The sequence below is a fragment of the Glycine soja genome, chromosome 9 (genome assembly GCF_004193775.1).
Source record: "Glycine soja cultivar W05 chromosome 9, ASM419377v2, whole genome shotgun sequence".
Classification (NCBI taxonomy): domain Eukaryota; kingdom Viridiplantae; phylum Streptophyta; class Magnoliopsida; order Fabales; family Fabaceae; genus Glycine; species Glycine soja.
In genome coordinates this window covers 22,809,082-22,822,944 of record NC_041010.1, presented here as the reverse complement: position 1 = coordinate 22,822,944, position 13,863 = coordinate 22,809,082, and the positions used below count along the sequence as shown (strand labels likewise).

General features: G+C 39.6%; 1 non-coding gene across 1 annotated transcript; it reads right to left on the bottom strand.

Annotated features, from left to right (window-relative positions):
* Window positions 1-12,727: 12,727 nt before the first annotated feature.
* On the bottom strand, window positions 12,728-12,834 carry LOC114369090. The gene has a single exon (XR_003657548.1). It is a non-coding gene; the product is annotated as a small nucleolar RNA R71 (small nucleolar RNA).
* Between the last annotated feature and the right edge of the window lie 1,029 nt (window positions 12,835-13,863).

Here is a 13,863-nt window from a genome sequence, read left to right as displayed (position 1 = left end):
AGAAATACTATGTAAAAACAAGCAGAGAATGCGTTGGTCTTCCTCATAGGTTTCTGATACTAAAAAGGATGTTCTCTATTTAACAATGTTCATGCGTTCCTTTGTTGTCTCCTAAACTGCTAGACCCTGATTCCTCATGATAGCCAGCCTCGTCCGCAGATTCCTCTTGTGAGACTAACTCAACCAAGACCGCATTAAGACACATATACACAACTAAGTTCTTGTACCCCGATTCCTCGTGATAGCACAACAACTTAGTCCCGTACTATCAAGGACTTTAGAATCAGACCAATTTCCACTGTTGAATGACCCTAACAAAGCATGCATCTACATGATCAAGGAAAAAGCACACAGGAATGAAATGCAGATAGCACAGAGAACACACAAAACATCATTACATAGATAGAAATATATTTACATTAGGTACCTACAGGGAAGATCCAATAGAGGATTTAGCTTTCCATAGTCCGGAAACCTCCTTTACAACAAAGAGAAGAACAAGATGAAAGACTGCAAAAACACAAGTGGTAAGGATATCTTCTTCACCTCTAGGATCTCACAATCACTCACAAACTCATCTCAAGCTCTCAGAACGGCTTTCACTTTGAACTCGCGTCTCTGTAGATCTCCACACAACAAAATCTCTCAGATTTCTCTGGAACTGGGACCTTTCTCTCTCTAGAACCTTCGTGCATGCAGAGCTTCTCAAGAAAAGTGTCAAACTCCCTTTGCAAATCCGATTTCAGGCTTAAATAGGTGTCCTTGTCCGTGCTCATGCGCTTAGCGCAGATCTGGATCGCTTAGCGCGCATAAGTGGATTTTGGCTTAGCGCGCTTGTTTCGCTTAGCAGATGAGCTGAAGCGGTGCGCTTGATGACCTGGAGCAGTTCACTTAGCGAACTTGACAGGTCATCTTCTTCTGGATTCTTCCTCGCGCTTAGCCACTGAAGGTTGCGCTTAGCAAATTCTCGCTAAGCTAGCAGCTTGGCTTTGCAAAAGAGTGAAAAACAGAACTTTGCCAAAGTTGCCTATTTAACCTGAAATTGAGAGAAATTGATTATTAAACGCACAAACAAAAGTATAAATTATCTATTACCTATATATAAAAAAAATTACTTATAGTATTACAAAACAACCATAAATTGGGAAAGTTTGATCAAATATACACAGGTTTTATACACAAAAGTGATCGAGGCCGTACCCGAATCAAATAAACATGAAAATGCAGTAACTAGGAAGTGATCCTAGGTCGTTTCCCAACGAGCAGTGACAAGCCAAATGTTCATAATATGCTTGCAGTAACAGTAACGATGGGGGGGGGGTTTGGTTGTTTGGTAATTAAAGAGCAGAACAAATAAAATGGAATACGAAACTACTAATATTAAAAACGGGTTGTTTCCTCTGATTCAGAAGCCACTCTCTTATCCTGGGTTATGGAGAATTCGTCCCTAACAGTCAACCACTTAATCCAACCCTATTTCAATTTACTAAGCGAAAATCAACTTAGGGTTTTCAATACGTGATTAGGCACCACATACACCAGTTAGCCCTTCGTCCATTAAGCATGAACGCAAGTTAGGCTCAGAGGCAATTAATCGAACACGAAGCGTGCACTGATTAATATTCACGAAATTGGGATAACTGGTGAAGGGAAAACTGCCAGGGAACCACATTACAAGCGAAACCTCAAAGAGAGTTGGGCTTCGTCCTCAAAAGGAAACAACACCAGAAAATCTAGCCTTCCATGGATTCAAACAGAAAACGCAATTGAAACATGAAGCAGAAACGTAAATGAACGGAAACGTAAATGAACAGAAACGTAAACGAACAGAAATGTAAAATGGAACAGAAACGTAAATGAGAGTAAAAGAAGAAGCAAGAACCAAATTGTAATTAGAAGCAGAAAACGTAAAATTGCATTACGAACTCAGAAGCAGCAAAACAGAAAAACAAAAACCCTAAAACAAAGCTCTGAATAATGAATAGCATAACATAATAGAATGCCCTGCACGAATCCCAAGGCAACTATTTAAAAAGAGTCACTCAAAGTCACTGGGTCCTATTACAATACTCTGGCCCAAAACGAAATAAACACTGAACAACATAAAATAAAATTGCGAAATTTCCTAATTAGAAATTAACTAAGGTAAGCGCTGCTTTATTTGCCCTCTTCAAGTCCACAACCAAAATCCGGATTAAGCCCAATGTTTCATTAATTCCTGAAATTAGATTAAAAACATCAAATTAGCTAAATGAGCCCAAATTATAAAACTGCCTAATTAATTGACAATTAAGACCAATCAATAATTAAAATGGTGCAAAAAGGGTTTAGAAAATAGAAGAAAATGATGGCACATCAAAAAGTTAGTCGTATTCATCGACTAACAGTAATCCGTTTTTCGTTGTTTTTAAGACTATTGCAATCTCCTTTGCCTTCTATAGACAATCAAGTCCAATGGCATGCAGAGATGATCATGGTCATCTGCTTTTCGTTGTTTTCAAGACTATTAAAGTCTCCTTTGCCTTCCAGAGACAATGTTATTCGATGGCATGCGGAGACCATCATGGTCATCTATTTCTGTTGTTTTCGAGACTATTACAGTCTCCTTTGCCATCTAGAGACAATCAAGTCCGATGGCATGCGAAGACTGTCATGCTCATCCGCTTTCGTTGTTGTCAAGACTATTAATGTCTCCTTTGCCTTCCAAGGACAAGATAATCCGTTGGCATGTGGAGACAATCATGTTCATCCATTTTTTCATTGTTTTCAAGACTATTAAAGTCTCCTTTTCCAGCTGGAGACAACCAAGTCCGATGGCATGCGGAGACAATCATGGTCATCCGCTTTTAAATTATTTTCAAGACTATTGCAGTCTCCTTCGCCTTCCAGAGACAATCAAGTCGGTCGGCATGCAGAGACAAACATGGTCATCTGCTCATTTACATTTTGAAGATGACAATGTCTTCAATCATTGTATGCCTTCAAAAGGCGACAATGTCTTCATTTTTATTTTGAAGACGGCGATGTCTTCAGTCATTACATGCTTTCAAAAGGCAACAATGTCTTCATTTTCATTTTCAAAGACGACAATGACTTCATCTCAAAGAATTCAATGTCTTTTGTCCTTGTGCTTCATAGGACTCGACGTCTTTTGGATCTATGCTTTTATAAAGAAAAAATAATATATATATATATATATATATATATATATATATATATATATATATATATAGAAAATGAAAATAAAAAAAAGAAGAAGAAGAACTTCAATGTCTTCATGCTTTCATGGGTTTTACTGCTTGGACTTCCGCTAGTGGCGGGTTGGATGGTGAGATCCCTCAAACGAAACTAGTGTCTTTATCTTTACTTCCCTTTTATTTCCAATTAAGGATAAGTAAAGAGGGGCAATTGTCATACCCTAAATTTCATCCGGGGACGATCTTTGCAAACATTTGGATTCTTGCCAGCCGAATTGAGCTGCTTAACACCAATTGTCTCACATTCCGTAATGTTTTTCAACGTTTCAGAAGGAAATGTGTAAAATACTCAAAAGGAGGGCAAAAGGGTCACTTTTGGGGCATTTTCAGCCCCTGGGCAACCGATAACTTCATGATGAAGTAACCAGCTCGCCTGGGCGAGCTACCTCCATCCCAAATAGCTTGTTTTGCTATAAATTGGCGTGGGAAGGCTGAAGTGAAGGGTCCCAGAGTTCCCTGAAGTCCATAGGTCTAGAAAGAAGAAGAAAGAAGAGAAAAGTAGAAGAAAGAAGAGAAAACAAGGCCAAAATGCTTCCGAATCGCATTCGTGATCAATTCCTACACCATTCATTGTTCGTTCTTCAGTCGTTCTTCGTTTGTTTATCATTTGTTCTTCGTTCTTCATCCGGTTAGTGCTTACTTTAAGGATTTGAATTTGGTTTATGGACCCTTAGGGGTCCCCTTATTGTTCATGCATCTTCATCTTCTTCTTCGATCATCGGTGACCTTTTTCTTTGTTTAAAGCGAGTTTCGACCGATCGTTCATATCGTAAACTCGTTTAATCACCATTTTTAAATAAAATTCAACCAATCGTTTGTGTTGTAATATCACTTAATCACTATTTAAATGAATTTCAATTGATTGTTTGTGTTGTAATCTCACTTAATCACTGTTTAAATAAGTTTTGATCGATCGTTGTGTGGTAAACTCTTTTCATCAATGTAAAGTAAGTTTTTACTGGTCATTAACGCCACAAGTTATCTTAAAAAAAGGGATTGAAGATTAATGAGCCAAAACCAAATAAAAACCAACTCATAAACTTCTTCAGTTAATCTAAAAAATCAAGAGATCGTTCAAAGGTTCAATGCCTTAACGATTATCTCCTTTCAAAAATCAAGAGTTCGCTTCAATGTCCAACGCCTTAAAAATTCTCTCCTTTCAAAAATCAAAAGATCATTTCGAGGTCCAATGCCTTAAACGAATTTTGTTCTGTTAAAATCAATCTTTCAAAAAAGATAAAAACAATTTAACCAACAAAATTTCAGACTTAAAGAACTACATAGGTCTGATTTCCTCATCACACCCAAGGATACGTAGGAGCAAGGGCAACACCCCTTGTCGACCCCAAAAAGTAAAAAAACATAAAAAGGGAAAAATACACAAAAAACATAAAGAGGGAAAATACATAATTTTGAAGCCATGTCTCGCACACTCGATTAGAGGTTGTCGTCCCTTGTGACGGGCGCGTGGGGGTACTAATACGTTCCCCATGGATAAACTGTAGAAGCAAGCTTCATGATGAATCAAGATTGATTCAAAGAAGTTTTGATGATGACAAAGGTGAAGACAAAAAGCTCAAAGATCAAGAAAAATTCATGATAACAAAGATGATGATCTCAAGAATCAAGTTTCGAGATTCAAGCTTCCAAGAATTAAGATCAAGATTCAAGACTCAAGATTCAAGAATCATGAGAAGACTTAATCAAGATAAGTATTAAAAAGTTTTTTCAAAAACTGAGTAGCACATGAATTTTTCTCAAAACCTTTTACCAAAGAGTTTTTACTCTCTGGTAATCGATTACCAGATTATTGTAATCGATTACCAGTAGCAAAAAGCTTTCAACTGAATTTACAACGTTCCAATTGATTTCAAAATGTTGTAATCGATTACAATGTTTTGGTAATCGATTACGAGTGTGTTTGAACGTTGAAATTCAAATTCAAATGTGAAGAGTCACATCCTTTCACAAAAAAGCTTTGTGTAATCGATTACACTGATTTGGTAATCAATTACCAGTGATAGTTTCTGAACAAATCAAAAGATGTAACTCTTCAAATAGTTTTTTGACTTTTTCAAATTGGTTTTAAGTTTTTCTAAAGGTCATAACTCTTCTAATGGTTCTCTTGACTATACATTGAAAAGTCTATAAAAGCAAGGCTTTGTTTTGCATTTCAAAATCTATCTTTTCCAATTCATTCTTTACACAAGCAATTTTTCCACATTGATTTCTGAGTCTCTTTGAACTTCTTCTTCTTCTTCCTTTTGCCAAAAGCTTTCCAAAGTTTTCTGGTTTTCCAAACCTTGAAAACTTGTGCTATTCATCTTTTTCATTCTCTTCTCCCTTTGCCGAAAAGAATTCGCCAAGGACTAACCGCCTGAATTCTTTTTGTGTCTCTCTTCTCCCTTTTCCAAAAGAACAAAGGACTAACCGCCTGAATTCTTTTGTGTCTCCCTTCTCCCTTGTCAAAGAATTAAAAAATGACACAGTCTGAGAATTCTTTTGATTCTTCCCTTTCCCATATACAAAAGTTTTCAAAGGACTAACCGCCTGAGAATTCTTTTGTATCCCCATTCACAAAGTTTCAAAGGTTTAACCGCCTAAGAACTTTGTCTTAACACATTGGAGGGTACATCCTTTGTGGTACAAGTAGAGGGTACATCTACTTGGGTTTGACTGAGAACAAGAGAGGGTACATCTCTTGTGGATCAGTTCTAGTGGAGGGTACATCCACTAGGTTGTTCAAAGGGAACAAGGGAGGGTACATCCCTTGTGGATCTTTGCTTGTAAAAGGATTTTTACAAGGTTGAAAAGAAATCTCAAGGACCGCAGGTCGCTTGGGGACTAGATGTAGGCATGGGTTGTTGCCGAACCAGTATAAAAACTCTTGTGTTTTTTTCTCCTTCTTCCTTACTCTTTTAATTTCCGCTTTTACTTTTGGTTAAGTTTCTTTTCTACTCTTTATTTACTTAACAACATAGTAAAAGCCTTAGAAGAGTAAATTTTTAATTAGTAAAGGATGAGGAATAATTAATTCAACCCCCCCCCCTTCTTAATTATTCTGAGGCCACTTGATCCAACATAAACAACTCTCAAACCCTCATTTTCAAAATACGCAGACTTTTTTTGTATTATTGGTTTTTCTGATGTTTTCCTCAAATAAACGTTGGTGGCGACTCCACTCGTTTTCCTTCAATGGAAGACGCACCCTTGGCCTATCTGAGAGGCCTTTTCGCGCCCCCGCCGAAGGGCAGGTGGCGATAGATGCATTAAGCATGAATGTCCTCTGTCACCGTAAAGGTCAACTATATTGGCCTCATGCAATGCTTCCAATATGAACTGTCGGGAAGTCGACACATCACCTATTCGCTTTAGTCCTCGGGACTCCCATCCTTCCACTGTGTTCACCACCGGGGCTCCATGATTGGTATATGGATTAGTCCTTACATTTGGACTATCCTCTTGAAATGTCAGCCATCCAACATCAATCAAGATTTGTACCTTGTGCTTGAGGGCTACACACTGCTCGATAGAGTGCCCTGAGACACCACCATGATAGGCGCATGTGGCATTGGGATTGTACCATCGAAGAAAGGAAGGTTGATAGACCTTTCCCAAGCTCACCATAGCCATTTGGTTGCTGAGCAAGGATGGTAGTAGGTCGGCATAAGGCATTGGTATCAGGGTGAACTCTGCAGGTTTTCCTTCTAGGAAGTTCCTCCTTGGGTTGGTGTTTGTATTGGGGTTGAGATTTATATTTGGTCAGGGTTGTGCAGGGAATGGATTTTGTGGGTGTTGATGGGGAGGTCTTTGTGGTTGATTGGGCATGCTCGATCGGATGGGTGTCGGGCAGGAGGGTGACCCAATATTGGTTGAGTAATTGTATTAGTGTGGGGGATATTAGTACGTGGGGTTGTGAGGGGTTTGTTGGGAACTTGGCCATGTGGGAGTTACGGTTACGGCATGGGCATCTCCCTCCTTTTTCTTAGCTCCTCCTATTCCAGTCCTCATATTGTCAACACTTGTTGAAGTGGCATAATTGAATTTGCCTCTTCTTAGGCCTACCTCGATCCCTTCGCCTGCGAATACAAGATCTGTAAAACTTGAGGGCATGTACTCCACCATCTTCTCATAGTAGAACACAGGTAAAATGTCTACTATCATTGTGATCATTTCTCTTTCCATCATTGGGGGTGCTACTTGAGCCGCCAAATCCCTCTACCTCTGGGTGTATTCTTTGAAGGACTCATGCTCCCTTTTGTACATTTTTTGCAATTGCATTCTATCCGGAGCCATGTCGGAGTGTACTGATATTGCCTAATGAAGGCAGTCATTAAGTCTTTCCAAGAACAGATCCAGGAAGATCCCAAATTAGTGTACCAGGTGATCACTGCCACGGCCAAACTCTCTTGAAAAAATGCATCAAGAGTTTCTCATCCTTCGTGTATGCCCCCATCTTCCAACAATACATCTTCAAGTGATTCTTGGGGCAAGTAGTCCCCTTGTATTTGTCAAAGTCTTGCACCTTGAACTTGGGAGAAATTATGATGTCGGATACTAGGCATAGTTACGCCATGTCAGCAAAAGGGTAGTCCCTACCTCCTTCAATGGCCCTTAGCCTTTCTTCTAGGTGATCAAATTTTTCCCTTTCCATCATGGCAAGAGGCATTCTTCCCACAAAAAAATGTAAGGGTTCTAGTTGCGGTTGTGGGCGATACTGAGGGGCCCCCAAAGTGTTTGGCTGGGGTATACCACCAAATGCTTGCCCCTCAGTGGCATACCCGAGGTAAGGCTCGAAATCGGCCAGAGCGTGATCTAGGGTACCTCATGTGTCTCCACCACGGGTTGAGCGACATATGCGTGCCCAGACTGAGGTTGTTGGCACTTAAGGGGTATGGGAGCAGAGTGGTCAACGTTCTCCTCAAGCACATGTACAACATTGGGTGGTGCATAGTTGGGAGGTAGGCCATATGGCGGGAAAATATGCTTGCTCTGGACTTGCACAAAATTGGGAAAACCCATACTTCCCAATGCTTCCCCTCCCTGACCTACTATATTCGAGACTGGATGACTCATTTGATTTACACTAGATGGGTGAGTCGGATCTACCTCAGTGGCGGCACTTGTAGTGGCAACTGCAGCTGTGTTGACCTCCATCATTTTCCTCATGCTCATCATGGCCTTCATCATGGTGGTCATTTGGTCTTTCACGGCATCCATGTCGGCCTTCATCTGTTCCTGAACTTCCTCTATCTCGCTCGTGATTTTAGCCTTGGCACAGGTTTGGTAAGGGTGTCATAAAGCATGTTTGTTCTTTTTTGTTACTATGGTTACTTTTTGATGATGACAATGACTACTAAACACAGAATGCAATGAGTAATGCAACAACTAGATATGCGAATGCATGACAATGATAAGTCGCTGAAGTATTAAACTCACACTGAACATTCCATAGAACATAGGGTTGAATCAAATCCTATTTTCATTAAAACAACATGGTTCATCACATCTTGTCAGAGTCAAAGCATAAATACAACACAAACGCCTCAATGACTCCTAATTATGTGGGTCATTAGTTTGACCATGTGTTGGCAATAATCGAAAAGACTATGAACTTCGTCGAGAGTCGAGTACGTGTCAGTCACTGCCTTGGCTTTGGCTAACATCCTCGGAAGCTCTTGACTCTCATTCAAAGTGAGAGCGAATCTATTCATCCATTTCATAGCTTCCCGGTGCAACAACTCTACCACCCTCTATTTCACATCCCTTTCAATCTGTAGAGTTGATACCTTTGCCTATTCATCTTCCAGCATCTGCCCATGACTAGGAGCCAGGTTCACCTTCTCCTTATATTGGTCGATGATTATCAACATATTCTCTTTTGTTTTGCTCAACTGTTCCGTCAAACTTCTCTTCGACCTCTAACAAGCCTTTAACTTACCTTCTAACACCATGCTTTCCATCATTGATTCGTCCCTCTCAGCCCTTCTAAGTTTGAGCTCGTTATTGCTGGCCCATAGAGCCCCTCGGAACCTGTTCCTGCTTTATTCTTCCTTTCGAGCCCTTTTTGTTTCCCACTCTAACGCTTCAACCATGGTCAGGTTGATATCTTTCAGCACATCACACTCTTTCCTGACCCTAGTGATTGTCATCTTTAGCTTCTCCTTCACCACTCTTGTCTTTTTGAGCTTTGCTTTCAAAGCTTGCACTTCTTCACTTTCCTTAGGAATTTCAGCCTCTTTCCCACTTAGACTTTTTAGCTTTGGGAGCCATGTTATCCCTTGCGTTCTTGACATCAACCACTTGTTATAGCCGCCGATGATGCCATTGCTACTTCCTCTAATCTCCTTATCTTTTCTTCCCACTCTATTCCATGCTTTATGGCTTTTCTGAAGTATCTTCGCATTAGCTTCATTGAAGCCTCGTGCGATGAAAGGCATGATGACTTCCTCTGACGATGCATCTCTTATAGGGTAGCCTGACTGTCTTATGGCCGACATGGGATTATAATTAATACAATCCCTCGTCCCTATCAAGGGGGCATTTAGGAATCCTTTGCATGAGCATAACATTCCTGCCCCTCTTTCTTTCCACCGTGGGAACCAACTAACGGATGCTCCCATCATGCCTACCAAGAGTTCTTCCCAATTTGCTTTACCCTTTTCGGAGCACATGCGATGACTTTGTAGGAGACAAACAGATCTACCTTCATGATAAAAAAACGTGGGATACCAACCATACATAAAGAGCAGGCGTACAACAGACAATTCTCACCTCAAGTTGTGTGTATCATATGCATCCATCAAAACAGCGATGACGTGGCTTTCCTTGTTGTGGTGATAAGAAAAAAAGGCGTCGATTGCTGCTAGATCCATTAGCCCGTCTACATTCGAAAACAGTTGATGTGTCATTATTTTCTCCTATTTCTTACCCCTTTCTCTCACCATTTTAATTACTGATTAGCCTTAATTGTCAAATTAATTATGCAGTTTTATCATTTGGGCCTACTTGACTAATTCTATGTTTTAATTTAATTTCAGGAGAATTATAAGCAATTAGGTTTGGATCCAGAATTGGGTTGAACTGGCTTGGACTTGAAGAGAGCAGACAATTTTATTTGTCATCCAATTTTATTTTATTTCATTTTAGGGTTGTATTTTTGTAATTGGGCCACTAGACCTTATTGGACCCAAAAATCAGATTTGTAAGCTTTGGGGGCCTAGTGACCTTGAGTGAGCCAGCTGCTAGGGTTTTAAGGGGGCTAGTTACTGTTCACGTAGAGAGGCAGATATTGTAGGGTTTCATTTTTTAGTTTTCGTGTTACTGTTCACGCACATGGTACTGTTCACGTAGTAACTCAATTTTCGTTTCTTTTTCAATTTCCAGTTTTGTTTTCTACTTTTAATTTCTGTCTTCGAAATTCAGTTCGTTTTATGCCTTTGATTTCCTATTTGTTTCTGCATTTCGTTTCCAATTGCAATTTCATTTTCGGTTTTTGTTTGTAGATTCATTTTCATTTATGTGTTGCAACTAGTTTCCAGTTGCTGCATTTCTTTTCTGTTTTTAATGGAAGGCTGAATCTCTCTTTGAGGTTTTGTTATTAACATTAAATTCAGACAGTTTTTCCCCTTCACCAATTATTTTGTGTTTGTTGCTGATATTAATTCATGGATGCTTAATGCTTGATTAATTGTCTCTGTGCTTAATTAACGTTCATGCTTAATGGACATGTGAGAGGAATTAATTGGTGTATGTGTTGCTTAATCACATAATGACAACCTTATGTTAATTTTCGCTTAGTAAATTAATTTCGGGTTGGATTAAGTGGTTGAACTGATTAGGGATAAATTCTCGTAACCTAGGATAAGAGACATGCTTTTGAATCAAGGGGAAATAACATGTTTTAGTTCTGTTATTTTTTTAATTCAAGTCTGTTTGCTATTTAAATTACAAAAACAAATAAACCCCCCTATTTCGTTACTATTTTATTATCATATCTTATGAACGTTCGTTTGATCATGGCTCACTGGGAGACGACCTAGGATCACTTCCTAGATACTGCATTTTAATGTTTATTTGATTCGGGTACGGCTCCGATCAAATTTGGCATCGTTGCCGGGGAGTAGCGGTCCAAAGGTTGATAATTATGTTTTTGTGTCTATGTTTGTTTCTGTGTGTTTCAGGTGTGTAGTGTTGTGTAGTGTTCTGTTTTTTTTTTTCAGTCTTACCCCCTGTTCAGAGGTGTCCCCTATTTAGGAGTGAAATTTTGTGGTTCCCCCCTGTTCAGAGGTGAAAAATGCTGTGAATAGTGCTATGAACAATGTCAGATTTTTCTAATTAATTGGCGATTTTTGTTTTGATAGCTAGAGTTGTTATTTTTGGATGATTTTTTGTGTGGTAGTTTCTTTTGATCCATATATTGTGTGAAAAATACCAGAAGCACTTGGTGTGGCTGAATTTGAGAGATACAAAAAATTTCGGAACTTGTTTTTAGCAAAACTCAAAACGGCCATAACTTTTGCTATGGTTATTAGAATGACCATTATTATATATGAATTTAGGGTAGAAAAAAATTTCCCATGCCTTCCCAACCCGCTAATGCTAGTTGCGGTTCTCAGAGCTCAAAAAATCAGTTGTTTACTAAGTTTGTTTTTTTAAGTATTATTGTCCTATTTTTCTAAACTTTTCTTAGGCACTTTTCATAGTTAGACTTTGAATTTTTGTTTGAAAATTTTTGTGCTATCTTATCATGATTTTAGGGTCTTGCTCACCAATTTTCAGCTCATTTGGATATCGTTTTAGTATAGTTGTAGTTTTACCCCTAGTTTTACCCCTAGTGCTTGTTTCAGAAACACATGATTTGCTGCATATAGTGCATGACTAGGGGCAATCCAGGTGATTTACAATCCTTTGATCCTGAAATAGATAGAACCTTTCATAGATTAGTTAGGCATAGTGTGCATCCTGATCATTCTGTGCATTTTGAGTATTCTGAGCATTCCATGTATTCTGTGCATTCTGAGCATTATGTTGCTGGTGATTCTGAATATTCTGATTTTGAGCATTCGACTGTTAATTTTCATACTGGGAACATGGCTCAATCTCCACCTCGTGAGAGGACTCTTAGGGAGATGGCTGCACCTGACTTCACTTATGAAAGCTTGTGCATTCAATATCCTAATGAGGATGTTCCATATGTTCTCAAGACTGGACTAATACAATTGCTGCCTAAGTTTCATGGTCTTGCAGGTGAAGATCCTCATAAGCATCTTAAGGAGTTCCATATTGTCTGTTTCACCATGAAGCCCCCTGATGTCCAGGAAGATCATATCTTTCTAAAGGCTTTTCCTCATTCTTTGGAGAGAGTGGCGAAAGATTGGTTGTACTACCTTGCTCCCAGGTCCATTACCAGTTGGGATGACCTTAAGAGGGTGTTCTTGGAGAAATTCTTCCCTACATCCAGGACCACTGCCATAAGAAAAGAAATTTCAAGCATCAGGCAAGGTAGTGGAGAGAGCTTGTATGAGTACTGGGAAAGATTCAAGAAATTGTGTGCAAGCTGTCCTCACCACTTGATTTCTGAGCAACTCCTTCTGCAATATTTCTGTGAGGGACTTAGCAACATGGAGAGGAGTATGATTGATGCTGCCAGTGGTGGAGCTCTTGGTGATATGACTCCTGTTGATGATAGGAATCTGATTGAGAAGATGGCTTCCAACTTCCAACAATTCAGTGCAAGAAATGATGCTATTGTCCTTAGAGGAGTCCATGATGTGGCCATATATTCATCTGCTGAAAATAAGAAGCTTGAGGGAAAACTTCATGCCTTGGTCAACCTAGTAACTCAGCTTGCCATAAATCAGAAATCTGCATCTGCACCTGTTACTGTTGCAAGAGTCTGTGGTCTATGTTGTTCTGCTGATCACCATACAGATCTTTGTCCTTCTTTGTGGCAATCTGGAGTCAATGAGCAACCTGAAGCCTATGCTGCAAACATTTATAATAGACTGCCTCAGCAGCAAAACCAACAACAACAAAATAATTATGATCTTTCAAACAACAGATACAATCTAGGTTGGAGGAATCATCCAAATCTGAGATGGGAAACTCCTACACAACAACAACAGCAGTAGCAACAACAGCATATCCCTCCCTTCCAGAATGTTGTTGGTCCAAGCAGGCCATATGTTCCTCCTCCAATGCAGCAGCAGCACCAACAACAACAAAGACAACAAGCAACTGAGACCCCTTCTCAACCTTCCTTAGAGGAGTTAGTGAGGCAAATGACCATCCAAAATATGCAATTTCAACAAGAGACAAGGGCCTCCATTCCAAATCTAACAAATCAAATGGGGCAGATGGCTACTCAATTAAACCAAGCTCAGTCCCAAAATTCTGACAAATTGCCTTCACAGATTGTGCAGAATCCGAAAAATGTGAATGCCATCACCTTGAGGTCTGGCAAGCAAATTGAAGTGCCTCCACCAGTAGCAGCACCTACACCTAAACCTGTCAAGCTTCATTCTACACCTGAAAATGAGGATGAGCTAGCTGCACAAAAGAGAAAGCTTCCTGATCATGAGGGAGCTAACAAAAATTTTCATGC